Raw genomic sequence first — 21,710 nt, forward strand, 5'->3', positions numbered from 1 at the left:
ATTGTTTTGATTTGAAGCATTTTCTGAAGCCGGTCAACTTTTGAAGGGTGCTGAAGAAAAGTGTAAGTAATAATTACTCAGACATTATTTTACAATTAAGATTTATATGGAAATGTAAATGAGCTTTTCGGGAATCTATTTTGATTGTCTTTCTAACTGTCCATTATTTTCGTAAGGGATTTGTTGAAATTGGAAATGTTTTTGACTAGAGCCTACCCTAATGTGTTTAATAGATGACTGAATATTCACCTGTCCAATGTGGCCATGCCTTTTCCATACTTAATCAAATTTCTCCGAAGTGGGTTGATCAGGGGTAACTAGAAAAAAAAAAAAAAAAAAAAAGAGGTAAAATGAGACACTTGAATGTTTTTAATTGGGAAGTAAATAGCTAACTAGAAGAAAAACGAGGTATAATTCCATGTATAAAATTTAGTTTCGTTGATTTTAAGTTTAATGTAACACAATCCTATTACTACCTGGTCTAATAGCGGCATTTCTTTTTCGTTTCAGGTCCATTCTTAACAAATTGCCACGAAAGTATATACGAAAAGCTGGCAGCAGACCTTATCGGAACTATTCAGAAGACCAGATGGAGAAAGCTCTCGCGGCTCTAAAGGGAGGTGCTTCATTGAGGCAAGTTGCAGAAAAATACGGGGTTAGCAAACACTCGCTTGATCACAGGTATAAGGGTAAACATGTGGACGGCCATGTGTTTTTAATCCTGATGAAGAGAACACAATCAGCGAATGTATCAAATTGGCAGGTGAGTGGGGGTTTCCCTTAACAAAGTTTGATGTGCGTATCATTGTGAAGAGGTATCTTGACCGGAAAGGAGTTGTGGAATCCCGTTTTAAAAACAATCTTCCAGGCCAAGACTGGGTTGACTCATTTTTGGGACGACATTCCGCAGAACTCACTCAGAGACTGTGCCAAAACATTAAAATATCCAGGGTTGCCCTTAATAAAGAAGTTTTAGACTGCTATTTCGATGAACTTGAAGATACAGTGAGAGACGTGGATCCAAAACTCATTGTGAATTACGATTAGACTAATGTTTCTGTCGACCCTGGAAGGAAAAGGGTTCTTATCAGGAGAAAGTGTAGGCATCCTAAAAGAGTTATTGACTCTTCAAAATCCAGTGAATAACAAAATTTATGTTTTCCGATTATAAATGACTAAAACTAAGTTAATTTGGAACATATTGTCTGTAAGAATTTCCCACGCTTAAGAGTAAGATACTTTTTTGAGATTGCTCCATAGATGTCTGCGTGTATTTTTTGTATTTTTCTTTCCCTTGTATATGTATTTTTTTTAATAAAACGTTTTTCCTGCTTTCTACTGTGTCTCAAATAACGCTTAGGATGCATAACTTGCGACATTGTTTCGTTTCTCGTGCTTAATAACACAATTTTGATTCTTGTCTCAAGTTTCCCCGCCTTGCTGGGTAACTTGAGATACGTAGTTTTTTTGCGCCTGTAAAAAATCTAGAAGTATAAATTAAAATATTCTGTTTTTCTTTTAAATATCGTATGCAGACCGGACATCTGATTATGTCAGTTTTAGTATAGATCGTACAGTTCATAAACAGTTACACTTAGAATTTTTTTTAGTGTCTCAAGTAACCCCATTTGACGGTAATTAATTTAATTAATAATTATTTAATTAATCATTATATTAATAACTTCAAGTTAAAAACAAATAACTATGAAGAATCAATCAGAGGTACATCTTTTCCTGCGGGAGGAGAAATATATCAATAAGACAACTATTCTATTTTCTATCTGTAGCTTATTTTGTATAGAGAGAAATATACATTTTGTGTGTGCTTCTTTTCTTCCTACCCCTCACTTCACCCTAACATTCCTTGAATGACTGGCCATAACAAATATAATAACCAAAAGGTCATAAACCCTCCCTCCCTTCTATTTTCTCGCAGAAAATGGATATTGGTGCGATTTACAATCAGTTTTATTTTGGTTCCGTTTGTAAACTTCTCTTCCTGTTCTGGTTCTTTTAACCTTCAAAAACGCTTCCAATCCATGTACCTATATATATTCCATTAAAAAGAGATGAAGACAAGGAGCAAGAAAGGGATGAAATGAATGAAAGGGAAGAACAGTTGACAGAATTTCCCATTTCCAACCAACATTTCCCGCCAATGTTAAGAATTTCCCGTTTCGCGGGAAATGTCCCGCTATCTGACAACACTGGACACAACTTTAACAGCAAAGTAAAGACCAGTGTTGCCAGACACGGCAAGCAAAAGTACACACACCATCCGTCGAAATTGCACAATTTTATACACAAACCAGAAGACAGCGCACACAAAATTGTAACATACATAACTACCTATCTATAGACCCTATCTATATTATGTCTGATGATGTTCACACCTATACGTACATCGGCTGGCCTTTGTTCAAAGATTCAGCGTTTGAATTATTATTATTATTATTATTATTATTGTTGTTGTTGTAAAATCGTCACCTTCTTCTCTTTTATTTAAAGACTTCCCATCACTCTCATTCACTCTGTCGTTCATGTGTTTGCATAATGGTATTTTCTTGACAAGTGTAGAGAAGGCAAAAAAAGACTTCTTACCCCCTTCATCCCAGCCCCCGCCAAGTGAACTTTGTGGTGGACAAACACCGTGTGCATGGGTTTTCTCGGGGTTCTCCCGTTTCCTCCCACTTTCTTCATTCCACCATTTCATTCATTACTCATCATCACCGTCTCCTTTAGCCTAACCGGCATAATCGTGGGACGTAAAACTCAAAGATTTTTTTTCTTACCCCCTTCGCCTCATTTCTTGGCCAGCATTGAGAGTCAACATTTATTCATATTTCTTTACTTGAACAAGGCGGCTTTGCTTGGAAGTGCTAATGGTCATGACACCCGCTTCTAAAAAACAAGAAGTTAGGTACCAAGCAAGCAAAATGTGTTTTATTGGTCCGCTCTGGAGTCAGGCGTTGACGCTCGTAGATTTTACTGTAGAAGGAAATTTTCAGAAAAAATGGAAATATGGAATATTTGAATGAAAGGAACTTTACAAAAATCATTAATGATCAAAATTTTGAATTGTGCCAAACTACACACAAAATGCACACAGATTGGCATTACACACAAAATGCACACACACGACAAAATTGCACACATTTTGTGTAATTACACACACATTGGCAACGCTGCCGTCCTTAACCCAGGGTTGGAAATTATTGATAGAATCAATTATGCTTTTAAAACTATATTATTTATACTTTACGAATAATTATCGTATTATTATTATCTTATATTATCAGTATTATTAAAGGTACAATGTACTAAAAAAATATAGGATATATTTAAAATGTTAACTGGTGCGTATAATGAATACTTTGACAATGCAAATACACTTTAATCCTGATCTTATAATGAATTAAAAAAATCATGTATGTTATAGAAAAGATGATAGTATCACAATTATTTAACATGTATTGGAAATTTCGGATTTGTTTTACGTAATCTAACAATGTATTATGTATTTTTCATTACTGCATGATCAGAAGCGGAGAGGCATCATTAGGGGGACACGGGCGTATTTCCCCCACAAGAACCACTAGCAACTCAAGGTCATAAATCAAGTTGTACAATTTTCTTCTACAGTTAGTCAATGTTATTAATAATTAACAATTAGTACCTATATATTCTTTCATCAGCATATTATTCTGAATTCTTCAAAGTATTACATGAAGTTCGGGAAATACGTATACTATATCAGTAAATTAGCAGACGAGCTCCTTCGTGGCTAAGCGGTTAGCGCACGCGTCTTTGGCGTGGGAGGCCCGGGTTCGATTCCCGTTCGGGCTCATGTGGTAGTAGTAGGGGTCCCCGTATGGCCAGCCGAGTCAGCAAAAATTTTAGTGACGTCATAGGTCAAAGGTCAATGACCTTGGCCCGGGGTCAATGACCTAGGGGTACATAGGACCACCCCCTCTAAATTTTGGCAGGGGTACCATGGCCCACCCCCTAAATTTTGGCAGGGGTACATAGGACCACCCCCCTTAAATTTTGGAAATTGCCAAATCTAAAAATTGGGTATGGTAGCCTAGGACCATAGTATGTACCTCTATCAGTATTGGGTGTCTATGTCGTTCGCTTTTATGGGTAAAAAATTGCCAAAAAGTCAAATTTCGGGGGTTTTTGACCTAATTTATCCCCTTGGATGAGGTGTTATTACCTTATATAGTTATATGGGCGGATACAGGGGTTCATTACCTTTCATAGGACATGGGTACATTAATGCACCCCTTGAAAAATTTGGGAGGGGTACCTTGGCCCACCCCTTAAATTTTGGAAATTGCCCAATTTCAACATTTGGTATTATAGTACAGGACCCTAATATCTATTATGATAAATTTGGGTGGTCCACCTCATTTCCTTCTAGGGGTACAAAATTGCCAAAAAATATAAACGTAAGCAATACGTTATACCACGTGTTTGGTTTTTGGCTCAATTTATTCCTTTTGATGAGGTGTTATTACCCTATATGGTTATATGGGCGTATACAGGGGTCCATTCCCTTTCATAAGATATGGGTATATTAATGCACCCCTTGAAAAATTTGGGAGGGGTACCTTGGCCCACCCCTTAAATTTTGGAAATTGCCAAATCTAAAAATTTGGTATGGTAGCCTAGGACCATAGTATGTACCTCTATCAGTATTGAGGTCAATGTCGTTCCCTTTCATGGGTAAAAAATTGCCAAAAATTCACATTTCGGAGGTTTTTGACCTAATTTATCCCCTTTGATGAGGTGTTATTACCCTATATGGTTATATGGGCGTATACAGGGGTTCATTACCTTTCATAAGACATGGGTATATTAATGCACCCATTGAAAAATTTGGGAGGGGTACCTTGGCCCACCCCTTAAATTTTGGAAATTGACCAAATTAAACATTGGGTATTATAGTACAGGACCCTAATATGTATCATGATAAATTTGGGTGCTCCACCTCGTTCCCTTCTAGGGGTACAAAATTGCCAAAATATAAACGTAAGCAATACGTTATACCACGTGGTTGGTTTTTGGTCGATTTTATCCCCTTTGATGAGGTGTTATTATCCTATATAGTTATATGGGCGTATACAGGGGTTCATTACCTTTTATAACATATGGGTATATTAATGCACCCCTTGAAAAATTTGGGAGGGGTACCTTGGCCCACCCCTTAAATTTTGGAAATTGCCCAATTTCAACATTTGGTATTATAGTACAGGACCCTAATATCTATTATGATAAATTTGGGTGGTCCACCTCATTTCCTTCTAGGGGTACAAAATTGCCAAAAAATATAAACGTAAGCAATACGTTATACCACGTGTTTGGTTTTTGGCTCAATTTATTCCCTTTGATGAGGTGTTATTACCCTATATGGTTATATGGGCGTATACAGGGGTCCATTCCCTTTCATAAGATATGGGTATATTAATGCACCCCTTGAAAAATTTGGGAGGGGTACCTTGGCCCACCCCTTAAATTTTGGAAATTGCCAAATCTAAAAATTTGGTATGGTAGCCTAGGACCATAGTATGTACCTCTATCAGTATTGGGGTCAATGTCGTTCCCTTTCATGGGTAAAAAATTGCCAAAAATTCACATTTCGGAGGTTTTTGACCTAATTTATCCCCTTGGATGAGGTGTTATTACCCTATATGGTTATATGGGCGTATACAGGGGTCCATTACCTTTCATAAGACATGGGTATATTAATGCACCCATTGAAAAATTTGGGAGGGGTACCTTGGCCCACCCCTTAAATTTTGGAAATTGACCAAATTAAACATTGGGTATTATAGTACAGGACCCTAATATGTATCATGATAAATTTGGGTGCTCCACCTCGTTCCCTTCTAGGGGTACAAAATTGCCAAAATATAAACGTAAGCAATACGTTATACCACGTGGTTGGTTTTTGGTCGATTTTATCCCCTTTGATGAGGTGTTATTATCCTATATAGTTATATGGGCGTATACAGGGGTTCATTACCTTTTATAACATATGGGTATATTAATGCACCCCTTGAAAAATTTGGGAGGGGTACCTTGGCCCACCCCTTAAATTTTTGGAAATTGACCAATTTAAACATTGGGTATTATAGTACAGGACCCTAATATGTATTATGATAAATTTGGGCGGTCCACCTCGTTCCCTTCTAGGGGTACAAAATTGCCAAAATATAAACGTAATCAATACGTTATACCACGTGGTTGGTTTTTGGTCGATTTTATTCCCTTTGATGAGGTGTTATTATCTTATATAGTTATATGGGCGTATACAGGGGTTCATTACCTTTCATAACATATGGGCATATTAATGCACCCCTTGAAAAATTTGGGAGGGGTACCTTGGCCCACCCCTTAAATTTTGGAAATTGACCAAATTAAACATTGGGTATTATAGTACAGGACCCTAATATGTATTATGATAAATTTGGGCGGTCCACCTTTTTCCCTTCTAGGGGTACAAAATTGCCAAAATATAAACGTAAGCAAAACGTTATACCACGTGTTTGGGTTTTGATCGGTTTTATCCCCTTTGATGAGGTGTTATTAACCTATATAGTTATATGGTCATGTATAGGGGTCCATTACCTTTCATAAGATATGGGTACATGTGTGCACTCCTTTAAAAATTTGTGAGGAGTACCTTGGCCCACCCCTTAAATTTTAGAAATTGCTCATTTTATATATTTGGTATTATAGTACTGGACCCTAACATGTATTATGATAAATTTGGGTAGTTCACCTCATTCCTTTTAGGGGTACGAAATTGCCAAATTTTAGTACAACCACGTGTTTGTTTTGGCTCAATTTATCCCCCTTGGATGAGGTTCTATTACCTTATATGATTATATGGTTATGTATATTGGTCCATTCCGTATTATAAGACATGGGTATATTGATGCACCCTTTAAAAATTTGGGAGGGGTACCTTGGCCCACCTCTTTATTTTGGAAATTGCCCAATTTAAGCATTCGCTATCATAGTACATGACCTCAATATGTATCATGATAAATTTGGGTGGTCCACCTTGTTCCCTTTCATGACTAAAAAAAATGCCAAAATATAAACATAAGCAATATGTTGTATCACGTGTTTGGTTTTTGGCCCAATTTATCCCGTTTGATGCGGTCTTATTACCGTATATGTTTATATGGTCATATATATAGGTTCATTTCATATCATAAGACATGAGTACATTGATGCACCCTTTAAAATTTGGGAGGGGTATCTTGACTCATCCACTCAGTTTTAGAAATTGTTTAATATAAGCATTTGGTATCTTCGTACAGGTCTTCAATATGTACCACTACAAATTTGGATGGTCCACATCGTTCCCTTTCATGGGTAAAGAACTACCAAAAATCAAATTTCGTAGGTTATTGACTCCTATTTAGCACGTTATATGGTTTATTACCGCTATATGTTTATGTTCTCTTTTAAATTTGGGAATTATAAAATAACATAATTTGGTAAACGTTTTCTAGGACCCATTGGTGTTTCTCTTATGGCCAAATATTCAAAATTTAAAGGTTATTAACCGGCTTTATTATTAAATGAGTACAGGATTTATTACTTTTTCATAAGACACAGGTGTATTTGTGTACCAATCTTAAATTTTGGAAGGGGTACATTTCTTATTGTCATATCAATAATTGGTAATTGTTTTTTGGGTAAATCATTGTGAAATATTAGTATGATCACGTGATTAGTTATTGACCTATGATGGGATTAGGAGTCCAGGACATTGGTACATTTAAACTTTGTAGGATAATTTGAGAATGCGTCATTGGTATTGATTATTACAGCCAAATATAAACGTAAGCAATACGATGTACCACGTGATTGACCTTGACGAGGTAGTGTACAGGGATACATAGCTAACCTTATTGAATCTTATGACTCATAGTCTTAAGGGAATACATGCTACAACACTGGCAAAGTTATTGTTGATGCAATTTGATTGGTTGATCACTATCTTTCGTGCAATCTGATTGGCTGATCACTATCTTTCGTGCAATCTGATTGGTTGCTGATTTTCAAATCTTTGCTGCATTCAGTTTTATTTTAACATTTAAAAAGTTTGAAACTTTGGTTTGACATTTTTTCGTTTGATATTTTTCGTTTAAAAATTTTTGTTTCGAAATTTTTGTTTCAAAATTTTGTTTGAATTTTTTGTTTCAGAATTTTGTTTGAAAATATTTTGTTTAAAATTTTTTGTTTGTAAATTTTTGTTTCAATTTTTTTTGTTTAAAATTTTTTCGTTTGAAATTTTTCGTTTCCAAAATTTTTTTCTGTTTCAAGATTTTTGTTTGAAAAAATTTTTCGTTTCCAAATTTTGTTTCAAATTTTTTTTGAAAATTTTTGTTTGAAAATTTTTTTGTTTGAAATTTTTTTGTTGCAAAATTTTGTTTAAAATTTTTTTGTTCGAAATTTTTGTTTTGAAATTTTTTGTTTTTCCAAAATTTTTTTTGTTTCGAAAGTTTTGTTTGAAATTTTTGTTTCAAAGTTTGGTTTGACATTTTTTAAAAGTTTGTGCACTCATTAGTAAAGAACCGGAACTGTTAGAACTAAAACCTCTGGCAACATTGTGGTGCAATAGTACACGTCAGAACATGATGTTGCAACGTCATCAGTTTTGCATCATCGTTCGAGTTAGTATTCATGATAACATCATCATGGCTACTTGTCTGCAGTTTCTAAACACACGTGATGTGATGAAATCATTTACCAAGATTATTGATTTACAACAGAATGTACCTCATAGAATCTTAGCTAGCCAAATGATCCCTACAAAGTTTGGATTAAGAATCGTAGTGAAGCTTGAAAATGAAAAGAATATAATTTTACCAGCAAGATATTTACCCATGGAAGCATCAAAACAAGAAGAACTGCTGCGTTTCTTAAATACTGGATCTGTATCTTTATGTTACAAAGGATTCTTGGGTCGAAGTCATCAATTTGAATTTAGTACACAGCCAGATTCGTCAGCAATTGTGATGAAATCATGAATTCAAACGTCAGCACATTAGACATAGTTGTATGAATGTGGTTGGTCAGCATGACGTCAGCAACTGTGATGAAACCATGATTTCAAATGTCAGCACATTCCTTTCCAATGACGTCAGCAATAACTATAAATCAACCAATACACTGTCATCCCACGAAATCATTTGAGCAAGTGCTTTTCAGGAGGAAAGATGTGTACTTCTAACGATAAAGAGTTCATCTTCGCAAGCTATTATCCAATAAATATATTTCAAACAAAACATGTGATTGGTATCAGTGCTAGAACATTTGAACCAGTAATTTGATTGGGCAAAGCAGAACAATTTGGTGTACAACTGACCTGTGAAGAATGGCACGAATCGACCAAATGAACGATGAGCTAAATGTGACCATAGTCAAATCATTAGGCTCAAATCATGAAGTGGTGATGCGTACAGTCCTCGAAGAGAAGATGGTGCTGTTACGTAAAAAGAGTACATTCCATGTCCCTCGCAACATGGTATATCTAACACAAACGGAATGGAACAAATTCATCAGCGTATTTCAGTGTGTGAAACATGCAGTGGAAGTGTGCAACAAAACTAGTATATTCCTGAAAAAGTACTATTTTGAAAAATGTGTTATGCATATTGTACAACATGTATCTAGATATTGTGATGGTTGTCAACATCGTTCGTGGGTGCATACCTGTATTGATAAACAGTTTATTTGTGATCAAATGGACATTGAGTTTCCACCAATTGATATCGCAATAGACCTTAAAAGACTTCAATTGGAATTAAAATTATATGCTAAAGACAAACTAGTGCAAGAAGTTCAAAATACATTCTATCGACAATATCCAGATCAAATATCTGGTATGGATGTATGTGGAGTGTAATAAAATGATCCATTTGAATGAATTGTGTTTTTTCATTTCAAGTACAACCCTATGTTCTGACGTGTACTATTGCACCACAATATTGCCAGAGGTTTTAGTTCTAACAGTTCCGGTTCTTTACTAATGAGTGCACAAACTTTTAAAAAATGTCAAACCAAACTTTGAAACAAAAATTTCAAACAAAACTTTCGAAACAAAAAAAAATTTGGAAAAAAAATTTCAAAACAAAAATTTCGAACAAAAAAATTTTAAACAAAATTTTGCAACAAAAAAATTTCAAACAAAAAAATTTTCAAACAAAAATTTTCAAAAAAAATTTGAAACAAAATTTGGAAACGAAAAATTTTTTCAAACAAAAATCTTGAAACAGAAAAAAATTTTGGAAACGAAAAATTTCAAACGAAAAAATTTTAAACAAAAAAAATTGAAACAAAAATTTACAAACAAAAAATTTTAAACAAAATATTTTCAAACAAAATTCTGAAACAAAAAATTCAAACAAAATTTTGAAACAAAAATTTCGAAACAAAAATTTTTAAACGAAGAATATCAAACGAAAAAATGTCAAACCAAAGTTTCAAACTTTTTAAATGTTAAAATAAAACTGAATGCAGCAAAGATTTGAAAATCAGCAACCAATCAGATTGCACGAAAGATAGTGATCAGCCAATCAGATTGCACGAAAGATAGTGATCAACCAATCAAATTGCATCAACAATAACTTTGCCAGTGTTGTAGCATGTATTCCCTTAAGACTATGAGTCATAAGATTCAATAAGGTTAGCTATGTATCCCTGTACACTACCTCGTCAAGGTCAATCACGTGGTACATCGTATTGCTTACGTTTATATTTGGCTGTAATAATCAATACCAATGACGCATTCTCAAATTATCCTACAAAGTTTAAATGTACCAATGTCCTGGACTCCTAATCCCATCATAGGTCAATAACTGATCACGTGATCATACTAATATTTCACAATGATTTACCCAAAAAACAATTACCAATTATTGATATGACAATAAGAAATGTACCCCTCCCAAATTTAAGATTGGTACACAAATACACCTGTGTCTTATGAAAAAGTAATAAATCCTGTACTCATTTAATAATAAAGCCGGTTAATAACCTTTAAATTTTGAATATTTGGCCATAAGAGGAACACCAATGGGTCCTAGAAAACGTTTACCAAATTATGTTATTTTATAATTCCCAAATTTAAAAGAGAACATAAACATATAGAGATAATAAACCATATAACGTATTAAATAGGAGTCAAAAACCTCCGAAATTTGATTTTTGGTAGTTCTTTATCCATGAAAGGGAACGATGTGAACCATCCAAATTTATAGTGGTACATATTGAAGACCTGTACGAAGATACCAAATGCTTATATTAAACAATTTCTAAAACTGAGTGGATGAGTCAAGATACCCCTCCCAAATTTTTAAAGGGTGCATCAATGTACTCATGTCTTATGATATGAAATGAACCTATATACATGACCATATAAACATATACGGTAATAAGACCGCATCAAACGGGATAAATTGGGCCAAAAACCAAACACGTGATACAACATATTGCTTATCTTTATATTTTGGCATTTTTTTTTACTCATGAAAGGGAACAAGGTGGACCACCCAAATTTATAGTAATATATATATATATATATATATATATATATATATATATATTAGGGTCTTATACTATTATACCAAATGTTGAAATTGGGCAATTTCCAAAATAAAGAGGTGGGCCAAAGTACCCCTCCCAAATTTTTAAAGGGTGCATCAATATACCCATGTCTTATAATAGGGAATGGAAAAATATACATAACCATATAATCATATAAGGTAATAGGACCTCATCCAATGGGATAAATTGAGCCAAAACAAACACGTGGTTGTTCTAAAATTTGGCAATTTCGTAGCCCTAAAAGGAACGAGGTGAACCACCCAAATTTATCATAATACATGTTAGGGTCCAGTACTATAATACCAAATATATAAAATGAGCAATTTCTAAAATTTAAGGGGTGGGCCAAGGTACCCCTCACAAATTTTAAAAGGAGTGCACAAATGTACCTATGTCTTATGATAGGGAATAGACCCCTATACATAACCATATAACCATATAAGGTAATAGGACCTCATCCAAGGGGATAACTTAGGTCAAAACCAAACACGTGGTACAACGTATTGCTTACGTTTATATTTTGGCAATTTTGTACCCTAAAAGGGAACGAGGTGGACCACCCAAATTTATCATAATACATGTTAGGGTCCAGTACTATAATACCAAATATATAAAATGAGCAATTTCTAAAATTTAAGGGGTGGGCCAAAGTACCCCCTCCCAAATTTTTAAAGGAGTGCACAAATGTACCTATGTCTTATGATAGGGAATAGACCCCTATACATAACCATATAAAGATATAAGGTAATAGAACCTCATCCAAGAGAATAAATTGGGCCAAAAGACCAAACACGTGGTACAACGTATTGCTTACGTTTATATTTTGACAATTTTGTACCCCTAAAAGGGAACGAGGTGGACCACCCAAATTTATCATAATACATGTTAGGGTCCGGTACTATAATACCAAATGTTTTAAATTGGGCAATTTCCAAAATTTAAGGGGTGGGCCAAAGTACCCCTCCCAAATTTTTAAAGGAGTGCACAAATATACCCATATCTTATGAAAGGTAATGGACCCCTATACATGACCATATAACTATATAGAATAATAACACATCATCAAAGGGGATAAAATCGACCAAAAACCAAACACGTGGTATAACGTATTGCTTACGTTTATATTTTGGCAATTTTGTACCCCTAGAAGGAAACAAGGTGGAGCACCCAAATTTATCATGATACATATTAGGGTCCTGTACTATAATACCCAATGTTGAAAATGGGCAATTTCCAAAATTTAAGGGGTGGGCCAAGGTACCCCTCCCAAATTTTTCAAGGGGTGCATTAATATACCCATATGTTATGAAAGGGAATGGACCCCTGTATACGCCCATATAACCATATAAGGTAATAACACCTCATCAAAGGGGATAAATTAGGTCAAAACCCCCCGAAATTTGAATTTTTGGCAATTTTTTTACACATGAAAGGGAACGACATAGACCCCCAATACTGATAGAGGTACATACTATGGTCCTAGGCTACCACACCCAATTTTTAGATTTGGCAATTTCCAAAATTTAAGGGGTGGGCCAAGGTACCCCTCCCAAATTTTTCAAGGGGTGCATTAATATACCCATATCTTATGAAAGGGAATGGACCCTTGTATACGCCCATATAACTATATAAGGTAATAGGACCTCATCCAAGGAGATAAATTAGGCCGAAAACCAAACACGTGGTATAACGTATTGCTTACGTTTATATTTTTGGCAATTTTGTACCCCTAGAAGGAAATGAGGTGGACCACCCAAATTTATCATGATACATATTAGGGTCCTGTACTATAATACCCAATGTTTAAATTGGGCAATTTCCAAAATTTAAGGGGTGGGCCAACGTACCCCCTCCCAAATTTTTCAAGGGGTGCATTAATATACCCATATGTTATGAAAGCTAATGGACCCCTGTATACGCCCATATAACCATATAGGGTAAAAAACACCTCATCAAAGGGGATAAATTAGGTCAAAAACCCCCGAAATTTGACTTTTTGGCAATTTTTTACCCATAAAAGGGAACGACATAGACACCCAATACTGATAGAGGTACATACTATGGTCCTAGGCTACCACACCCAATTTTTAAATTTTCAATTTCCAAAATTTAAGGGGGGTGGTCCTATGTACCCCTGCCAAAATTTAGGGGGTGGGCCAAGGTACCCCTGCCAAAATTTAGAGGGGGTGGTCCTAGGTACCCCTAGGTCATTGACCCCGGGCCAAGGTCATTGACCTTTGACCTATGACGTCACTAAAATTTTTGCTGACTCGGCTGGCCATACGGGGACCCCTACTACTGTGGTTCGGATTCCTTGTTAATCAGTAGGTCCACGTCCCATATAGCCTCGCTGCTGAACGAGACGTTAAACTCAAAATCAACTCAACTAAATTAGCAGATATTTTAGTGCTAATCTACTTTTTGATGCTACAAAGTCTGTCGCCTTTTCATTCAAAACATTCTCTAACAAGTCCTTGTGAATAGATTGATTGATTGATTTTAACATCCGTTTCAGCAGCGAGGCAATATGAGACTTGGTCCTACTGATTACCGTGGAATTCAAACCACATGATCTCCCGCCTGGAATCGAACCCTGGTCTCCCTCCACTAGCGGATCCAGAAGGATCGTTTGGAGGGGGCGGATCTCTTCCTGGAAGAAGAGCGTAGCTTCAAGGTGACCAGAATTTCAATTTGTAAGAATGGGATGCATATGAATCCGGGGCTGGAGGGGGGTAGGTGTAAATCTGATTCGCAGACTCCACTTTGGGACCCGAACTTCTAACATTCTTTTTTAAATTGAAATATATTCTTTCTGTAGATTTAAATTAAATACGTGCTTCCGTTTTGGAGGCGTGGCAGGTGTCATGATTCACTTCAGACAGTCACCGCAAGATATCAGATACACTGTCTGGCACAGTATGGTACAAAAGAAAATACTGTATTTACGATGTCATTCATTTTAACGAAAGAGTGTACAATTTACTCTAATCATTTATATTTTGAATAACAGTTGGAAAAAAAAGGAACGGTCTACGCAAAAATAGACAACAAAAGTATATGTGCATAAAGAATGGTACAAAATTAATCTATCCATATATTTGTGTGGGGTCCTCGAAGCATAGTACAATTATAGCTATGATTACAACAACAACAACAAAATTATGTTATACTAGCCTTCGTTTCCAGATACGGCCTTGCACAATATAGCAAATGCTCCTATGTGCTACTGTTGCATAATATTTCGCGTTCTTCCTTCTGTTGCATAATATTTCGCTTTCTTCCTCTGCTAGGCTTGTCACACAGATGGGATCGGTCGGTAAAAGACCATATTAGTATTCCTCAATGATAAATGCTGGAAGTTCAAGAAAACCCTTTTCGACCCTCGGCCCTCCCCATGGATCCGCCAGTGTCTCCCTTCTTGTCAATAGAGTTAAACATAAATGTTCCAAATGTTCCTGAGACATGGTACTCCTTAATAGGGTGGAGCGTTTTGCACTTTTGTTGGAAATTCGATGACGGCTAGTGCGAAAAAGGTACCATTAGTGGCACCGACCTTACATATTTTTATTTTATTTTGTTGGACAACCCTTTACCCTGCCCCAACGGACTTAAAGTTTTGTAAATTTTTGGTTAGGCAACACGCACAACACCAATGACAGAAAAGCTACTTGTGTTCGTTTTTAGAGTTACCTGATGGCTATAATACAAGTATTTTATTAAAAGAAACTTGTAGCAAATCCAGTAAATATTTGTGAGTCAAAGTACAACCATATTAGCTCAGTTGTTGGAATCATATTAGCTCAGTTGTTGGAATTAATGTCCAGATTTTGTTTGGAATGACATATTAACGATGATTATAGGCATAACATTTCATATAACGCGATTTTCTTTGTACAACTCTTCGCTTATTTTGCTCTGTACGCAAAATAACCCAGAACTCACCAGGAGAAGGTGGTTGCACATCGAGTTCCGCCCATCCACCCACCCAGTAAGCATACGTTGACATTTGACCTTAAGTCACGTAGTTCTTCTTGATCTCGAAGCGGGGCATTCTTGTTCTAGACTTCAATTTGGCTTTAGCGTATACCTAGATATCTCTTGCGCACTTTTTGACGCTGCCTCGGACACCAGCTTCACTGTGCGTTCCACAGTTTGACTATGGCAAGGGAATATAGTTGTTAGTGTAGCTGAAGTTCGGATGTTTTCTTTAAATGTTTCGGATGTTTCCGTTATGTTTCGTGTGATTTGCGGCTCTGTTAGACATTTAGGCCAATTAATCATGTCGTACTAATTTTCAGCTGTAAAGTTTAATTTCGGAACAATGAAGTCGCGTGGGCGGTTTGATCTCGGAGTCTTCTGGCTGCAGCACTTTTTTATCCTTCTCCAGCCTAACGTTTGAATATGCGGATTTTCATCTGCTGTCATCGCTATCAGCAGGTTTTCATGATGAGCGTAGTATCCATTTGTTTGTAGAATAGAATGAATTATGTGTTGTATATTTTCTGGCAGAAAACGTGATAGCTTAACTATGCTATACAGATGCATGGCGTCCATTTCGCACGAAGGATTTCGTGGTATTGAAAACCAGACGGGAGCATATACTTTAACACTAGAAGGACTGAGAAAATTTACCCCCACTAAGGACTAAGCGGTCAATTTGACTGCTACATTATATTTGAAGCTAGAAGGGTTATTAGTCATTTATTGGATATCTTCTGTGGTATTATTTTATGACATTCGATTTCAAATTTGCTATTAATAATTTTAAATGATTTAATTACTTCATAATAAGTAACTAGAAATATTTTTACATAGTATAATAGAATTTACTTTTACTACAGTGTTATAAGTATGTAATATATACAGATATGTTATTTCTACGATAAGGAATATGAATTATAAAAATTTTAACACTGTGTATTTATTTTAGACTAAATTTTGAAGTATCATTTAAAAATGGTGCATTGCAAAGGAAATTTCGAGGTAAATGTTTTAGATTACCGCTATATCCTGTATTGTCTGCAAAACTATAACAGTCATAAGCAAGAAACTATTTTTTTCACTATATTTGAAAAAACAAATCAAATATTTCCATTCACCACAGAATATCTACGAGTAGTGCGTAGTGGTGGAAATAAGTTTTCAGTTTATAAGGAAACAGTTTACACATAAATCAATCACTTTTGTGTCGCAGTCTCACTTTCAAATTGAATACTCAACGAGAAACACACTTCTTACAAAACGATTGATTTCTGATTTTACCGACATACTTTCCATACTTCTTACTATCTCGCACACATCCGTAATTTTATTGCCATTACATAACAGAATTTGGCATTGTTTTCTCATCTTACACTGTGGTTGCTTATCATCATCCGAGAAACTGTCACTCTCATCCTGTAAATGCTCAGTTTTAATCAAACATTCTGCGAGCTGACTCAGGAATTGTCTTCTTCTTATAAATCTTTCCGTTACTTCCTTGTAAACAATAAAGGAATAGAGACATGCTATATTCATCACATTATAAAACACATGAAAGGGCCACCTCCTGCTGGATGATTTTTGAGAACATTTCCGAAGCATCTAGCCAACGATATCGACACCAAATTTTGTTTTGTTGTAATAAAGTACAGTCTCGGGTTTCTTCTTATCTTGTGACAGACGAACTGCGTGATGCATAGTACTCAAAATAGCTACACTGTTGTTCATCTTGCATTTATATACTGTTAGTATGTAATCGCTACTGCCTTTGTAAATGTTAGTGGTACAATTCCTTATACTTAGAATAGATAATATGTTAGAAATGTTAGTAACAATTACATCTAGTGATAACTTTTCATTATATCTGGAAACATAGATCGTAGTAACTACAAAGTATATATATATATACGCGGATAAAAGGGAGCTGTAGGGGCTATAGACCCTGTTGACACTCAGGTATGCACTGCATAAAATGGGCTTCAGTGCCGTTATACACTGGATAAAGCGGCAAACTATGGTTTAGCCCCTCCCTTGATCATATCCTGGATCCGCCACCATATATATATATAATGTGTGAGTGTACAATAAAAATAACAATGACTTCACACACCACAATTGCAACGAAATTACGGACCATTAATTGCAAATAACTTATGATTTCAGTTTCAGTATAAGCAAGCGGTCAAAATGACCGCTTCGTCCTTCTGGGGGTATTCCGACATAGCGCCCCCTCCTAATGATGTGACAGTTTGCAAAATGTTCACACATAATCTGCTCTATAAATGTTAAAAAGTCAAGGACTTTGAGATTTCCAAGTAAAATGGTTAGAGAAGAGCAACAGGAAAACTTAGAAAATCGGTCAATTTGACCGCTCCGTCCTTCTAGTGTTAACTATGTACTGGCAAAGTAGACAGAAACTTGAACTAGATTTATCAGTACTGATGTAGTGGCGAAGCATCCTACATCCAATGTAAGCCATCGTGAATGTGATATTAGTCCTGGTTTTCTGTTTGCTACATCGGTAGAACACATCACTGTAGCAACAGCCTTACAAATTTAAAGAGATAATTCTGGTCGGTGCTTAAACCATCTGGTTTTTTCATTTCAGACACCCATTTAACGGGAATGGGTGTAAAGGAAACGATCGGTGAACGTTCACAATCCTTTAATTTCATTCCGATGGGGCCGGAAAAAGCGTTGGTCCGGTCGTCCCACCACCCAATTCGATAACCAGGTGTCGAAATGGCAACTCGTTGGTATGAAGGCAAATGAGATGCTGCTGTTTCTTTCCTAGGGATCTTTGTATCTGACTTATCACGCCGTTATCCCATCCTGTGTTCGTGGCTTCACCATCGCTGCCGACTGCCTCAAGACTTGACACGTCGTACTGTTTCTTCTCTAAAAGCTCCAATATAGAGTCAGCAATTTTTTGCCAGTGCCTGACTTAGGTGTGGCATGACCCAAGTATTCTGAACCGGGCTCCAATAGAACTGTGATATGCTATTCTGTAACCTCTCGTCTTCGTAGTTTGCTCTTAATTTTTTCTTGCACAAGAGTTGCATAATTTTTCCGTCGAAGTAGATACTTGTAATCGCCCGGCTTCATGAAGTGCTCCAATTGCAAGATTCATGAAAGTTGAACCTTCTTGTTCATTTTTCACTCTAACAGTGACATTAGTAGATGACGTGGTGGGAGCACTAATTTAAGCATTCATGAAACTAGAGTTTCCATGTTCATTTTCTACTTGTAGTAGATGAGACCGCTAACTCCAATAATGTATTCAGTCTGTTGGCAGTCAGTAGTTGATAGTCTTGCAGATTTCGAGGCAGTAAATAGGCATGTGATCTTTTAGCCGGCACCAGCATCTGCTTCTAACAGTTTTGCGTTCTTTCCATGACACCGCATCAATTTTAACAATTTAAAACTTGGTCCATTCAGTCCGAAATTTTCTTTTATATGTTGCATTTTGGGGAGCGCACCGGGTGACGCCCGGTGGCCCTATCCGGCCCTGTGTGTGAGTTAAAAACAAGGTTTGAGTTTATATTAATCCGGAATTTAGAATATGATTGACTTTTGTGGTATTATATCAGAGTAAATCCGAATTTAATGGGAAAATTTTGTTTATTTTTATTTATCAATAATAAAGTTTTGGTTCAGATTAAGGATAATCCGTTACAAGGATTTATTTTTGTATCACTTTTCTTGACTTGATTAGCCAAGACATATTGAGTAGTTACTGCGATGTCACATGTCCAAATAATTTCATACAGACTGACTATATGCATACAAACTGATGAGCACTTTAAATGTTTGGATGCTATCTTAGTATTCATATCCAATTATTTAATTACGAAATCGTCCCTGCCTATGGCGGTCTGTAGTGCTCTCGTCCCTGATGCGAGCGGTCCGGGTTCGATTCTCGGCGCGGTAGAGACACTCAATGTAAAAAGTGTAAAAGCTTTAGCAGGCCAGTCACTCTCCTGGGCTTTTCCTCATTCACACCAATCAAATGCAGGGATAGTATCTAACATATACCGTAGGTCCCAGGCTGCATCCTTCCCCAACCCTTATTTCATCCCCATTCCTAAGATAGAATGATCGTCGAGATACGTCATCTCTAATACATGACGAACTAACATGACCATAGATGCCTTAAGTCAAGAAATCTAATTCGTAATTCTTCATTAAGAAATTAACTTCTAGTGTCTTAGAAATTGCTTCCTAGAGTAGGAGTTACATTCATCGTTGAATATTCACTTTATATAAATACGCATCTGGACGTTTACCATTAAACAACTGTACAGAAAACTCAAACCAACTTGTGGTAGGTGTCACTGAAAATAAATGTGTTATCAAAATAGTCAGATCAGGGATGTATTCGACGGAGGAACGAGTCAGCGTTCGATAACATGCACAGAAACAAGGATAATGCGAAAAAAAATACACTTTGTATTTCAAGAAATCACAAAATTTATAGCGGTTGCGATGATTTCACATTTGTTACTCTATACATTAAAACATAAAATAAAATTTCTTACATCTTATAGAAATACTCTGTCGGTAGAAATTAGAGTACTTTACAGTTGTATTTTATATAGGCTCATTTATTATAATCCTTATATACCCCTTGTAATAGTCTCACACTTGTCAATGTAAAATACTACTTTCCTAGATTGGGAAAATTCCTCCGATAGTAGAATTAAACATTTTTCATAAAGTTTCGGTTCTCTTTGTACTCACTCACTTTATCCGAAAAACTATCATTTTTGTGACGGACTATTCTTAAATAATACTTTTGTGATGATTTCGTGTGATATAAGTGATTGAATCGAATCGAAGTAAACGCTTCACATTGTATCCGAAGTTCGAATCTTACTGTGTTTACGTAGAAGGTATACTAGCATGCCAACTTCTTCAATAATCAACATGTTCACCCCAGGTAAACTTAGAAGTTATTTTTAATCTTCAAAAAAAGTTCAACTATCAATTACATGTATGAGTTTCGAACTAGCAGATATTAACATGTAATTAGAGAACTATGTTTCCCCTCATTAGCATTCATTATTGTTGTTTTTACTGCGTTTATGAGTACTTCTTTTTAACTCATTCTTCTGCTTTTGTATTCTTAATCTCTTCTTGCACGCTCTATGTTCTAGATGTGAAGAAAAATCGACATTTTCTACTGAGGCTAATAATTAGACATATAAGACAGAAAAAAATATTAGTTTTGTTCTGCGAGGGTCCTAATAGGTCCCAGGGCCTGGCATCACTTGTTGCAGCGTGCAATTAAGGAGTATTTCACCTGTCATCAAGTGATGCCATTCCTGGAACAAACTGAAATGTTCAGTGTTCCTCTTAAGTGATGATGATGACGTGGTGTTCTGCCCGACGGCCAGTCTTAGATCCGATGGTCCCAGAGCAAGGTGAGTCCATAATGGTTTGACATTTCCTTTCATGGGATAAAAATGATGAAGTCCTTAGGATGTGACCACATACAGAATAGTTATTCACATTGACAAAAAATGCACTTACTACGGGTATTACAAATTTTTAACAAAATCTTTGCTACATAACATTGATACTGAACACAACGCATTTGTATAGAAAAGTGACTTCACTGAAGAGGAACATAAGACTACTACATAACGAATACTCATGCAAAGTCTTTTGTTTTTATCACTGTCCCGTTTGAAAGTTCTCCATGCAATCCGGATACATAGGTTGATCACATTTCTTGCGAATGTACCTGGTTCTCTTGCGGCACAATCGTTCATGGCATCTAGCAGCCTACTGGACCCTCAAGTTTAGTGGAAAATGATTTATATCACCGTATCGGAGTGGATTTGGTGCTTTGAAGATCTTTTTCGTCTTTGGTTGAAGTTCGTTTTCGATTGATAGACACCCTCGTTTCTTATCATTGTTCATTGCAAAGCATATGAGTGTCGAAACGATAGCGGCTTTGAATTTAAGTAATGGAACATTTGACATTTTTCCGTAATATATCCGAACGTTAGTGATGCTCGCGTTGAGGAGATCAAAGAACAATCTCAGGTAGGGGAGGTGGAGCATAATGGACGCCTGAAGGTTGAAATTGAAAT

Source organism: Thermobia domestica, chromosome 4 (assembly GCF_964235325.1).
Source record: "Thermobia domestica chromosome 4, izTheDome1.hap1.1, whole genome shotgun sequence".
NCBI lineage: Eukaryota > Metazoa > Arthropoda > Insecta > Zygentoma > Lepismatidae > Thermobia > Thermobia domestica.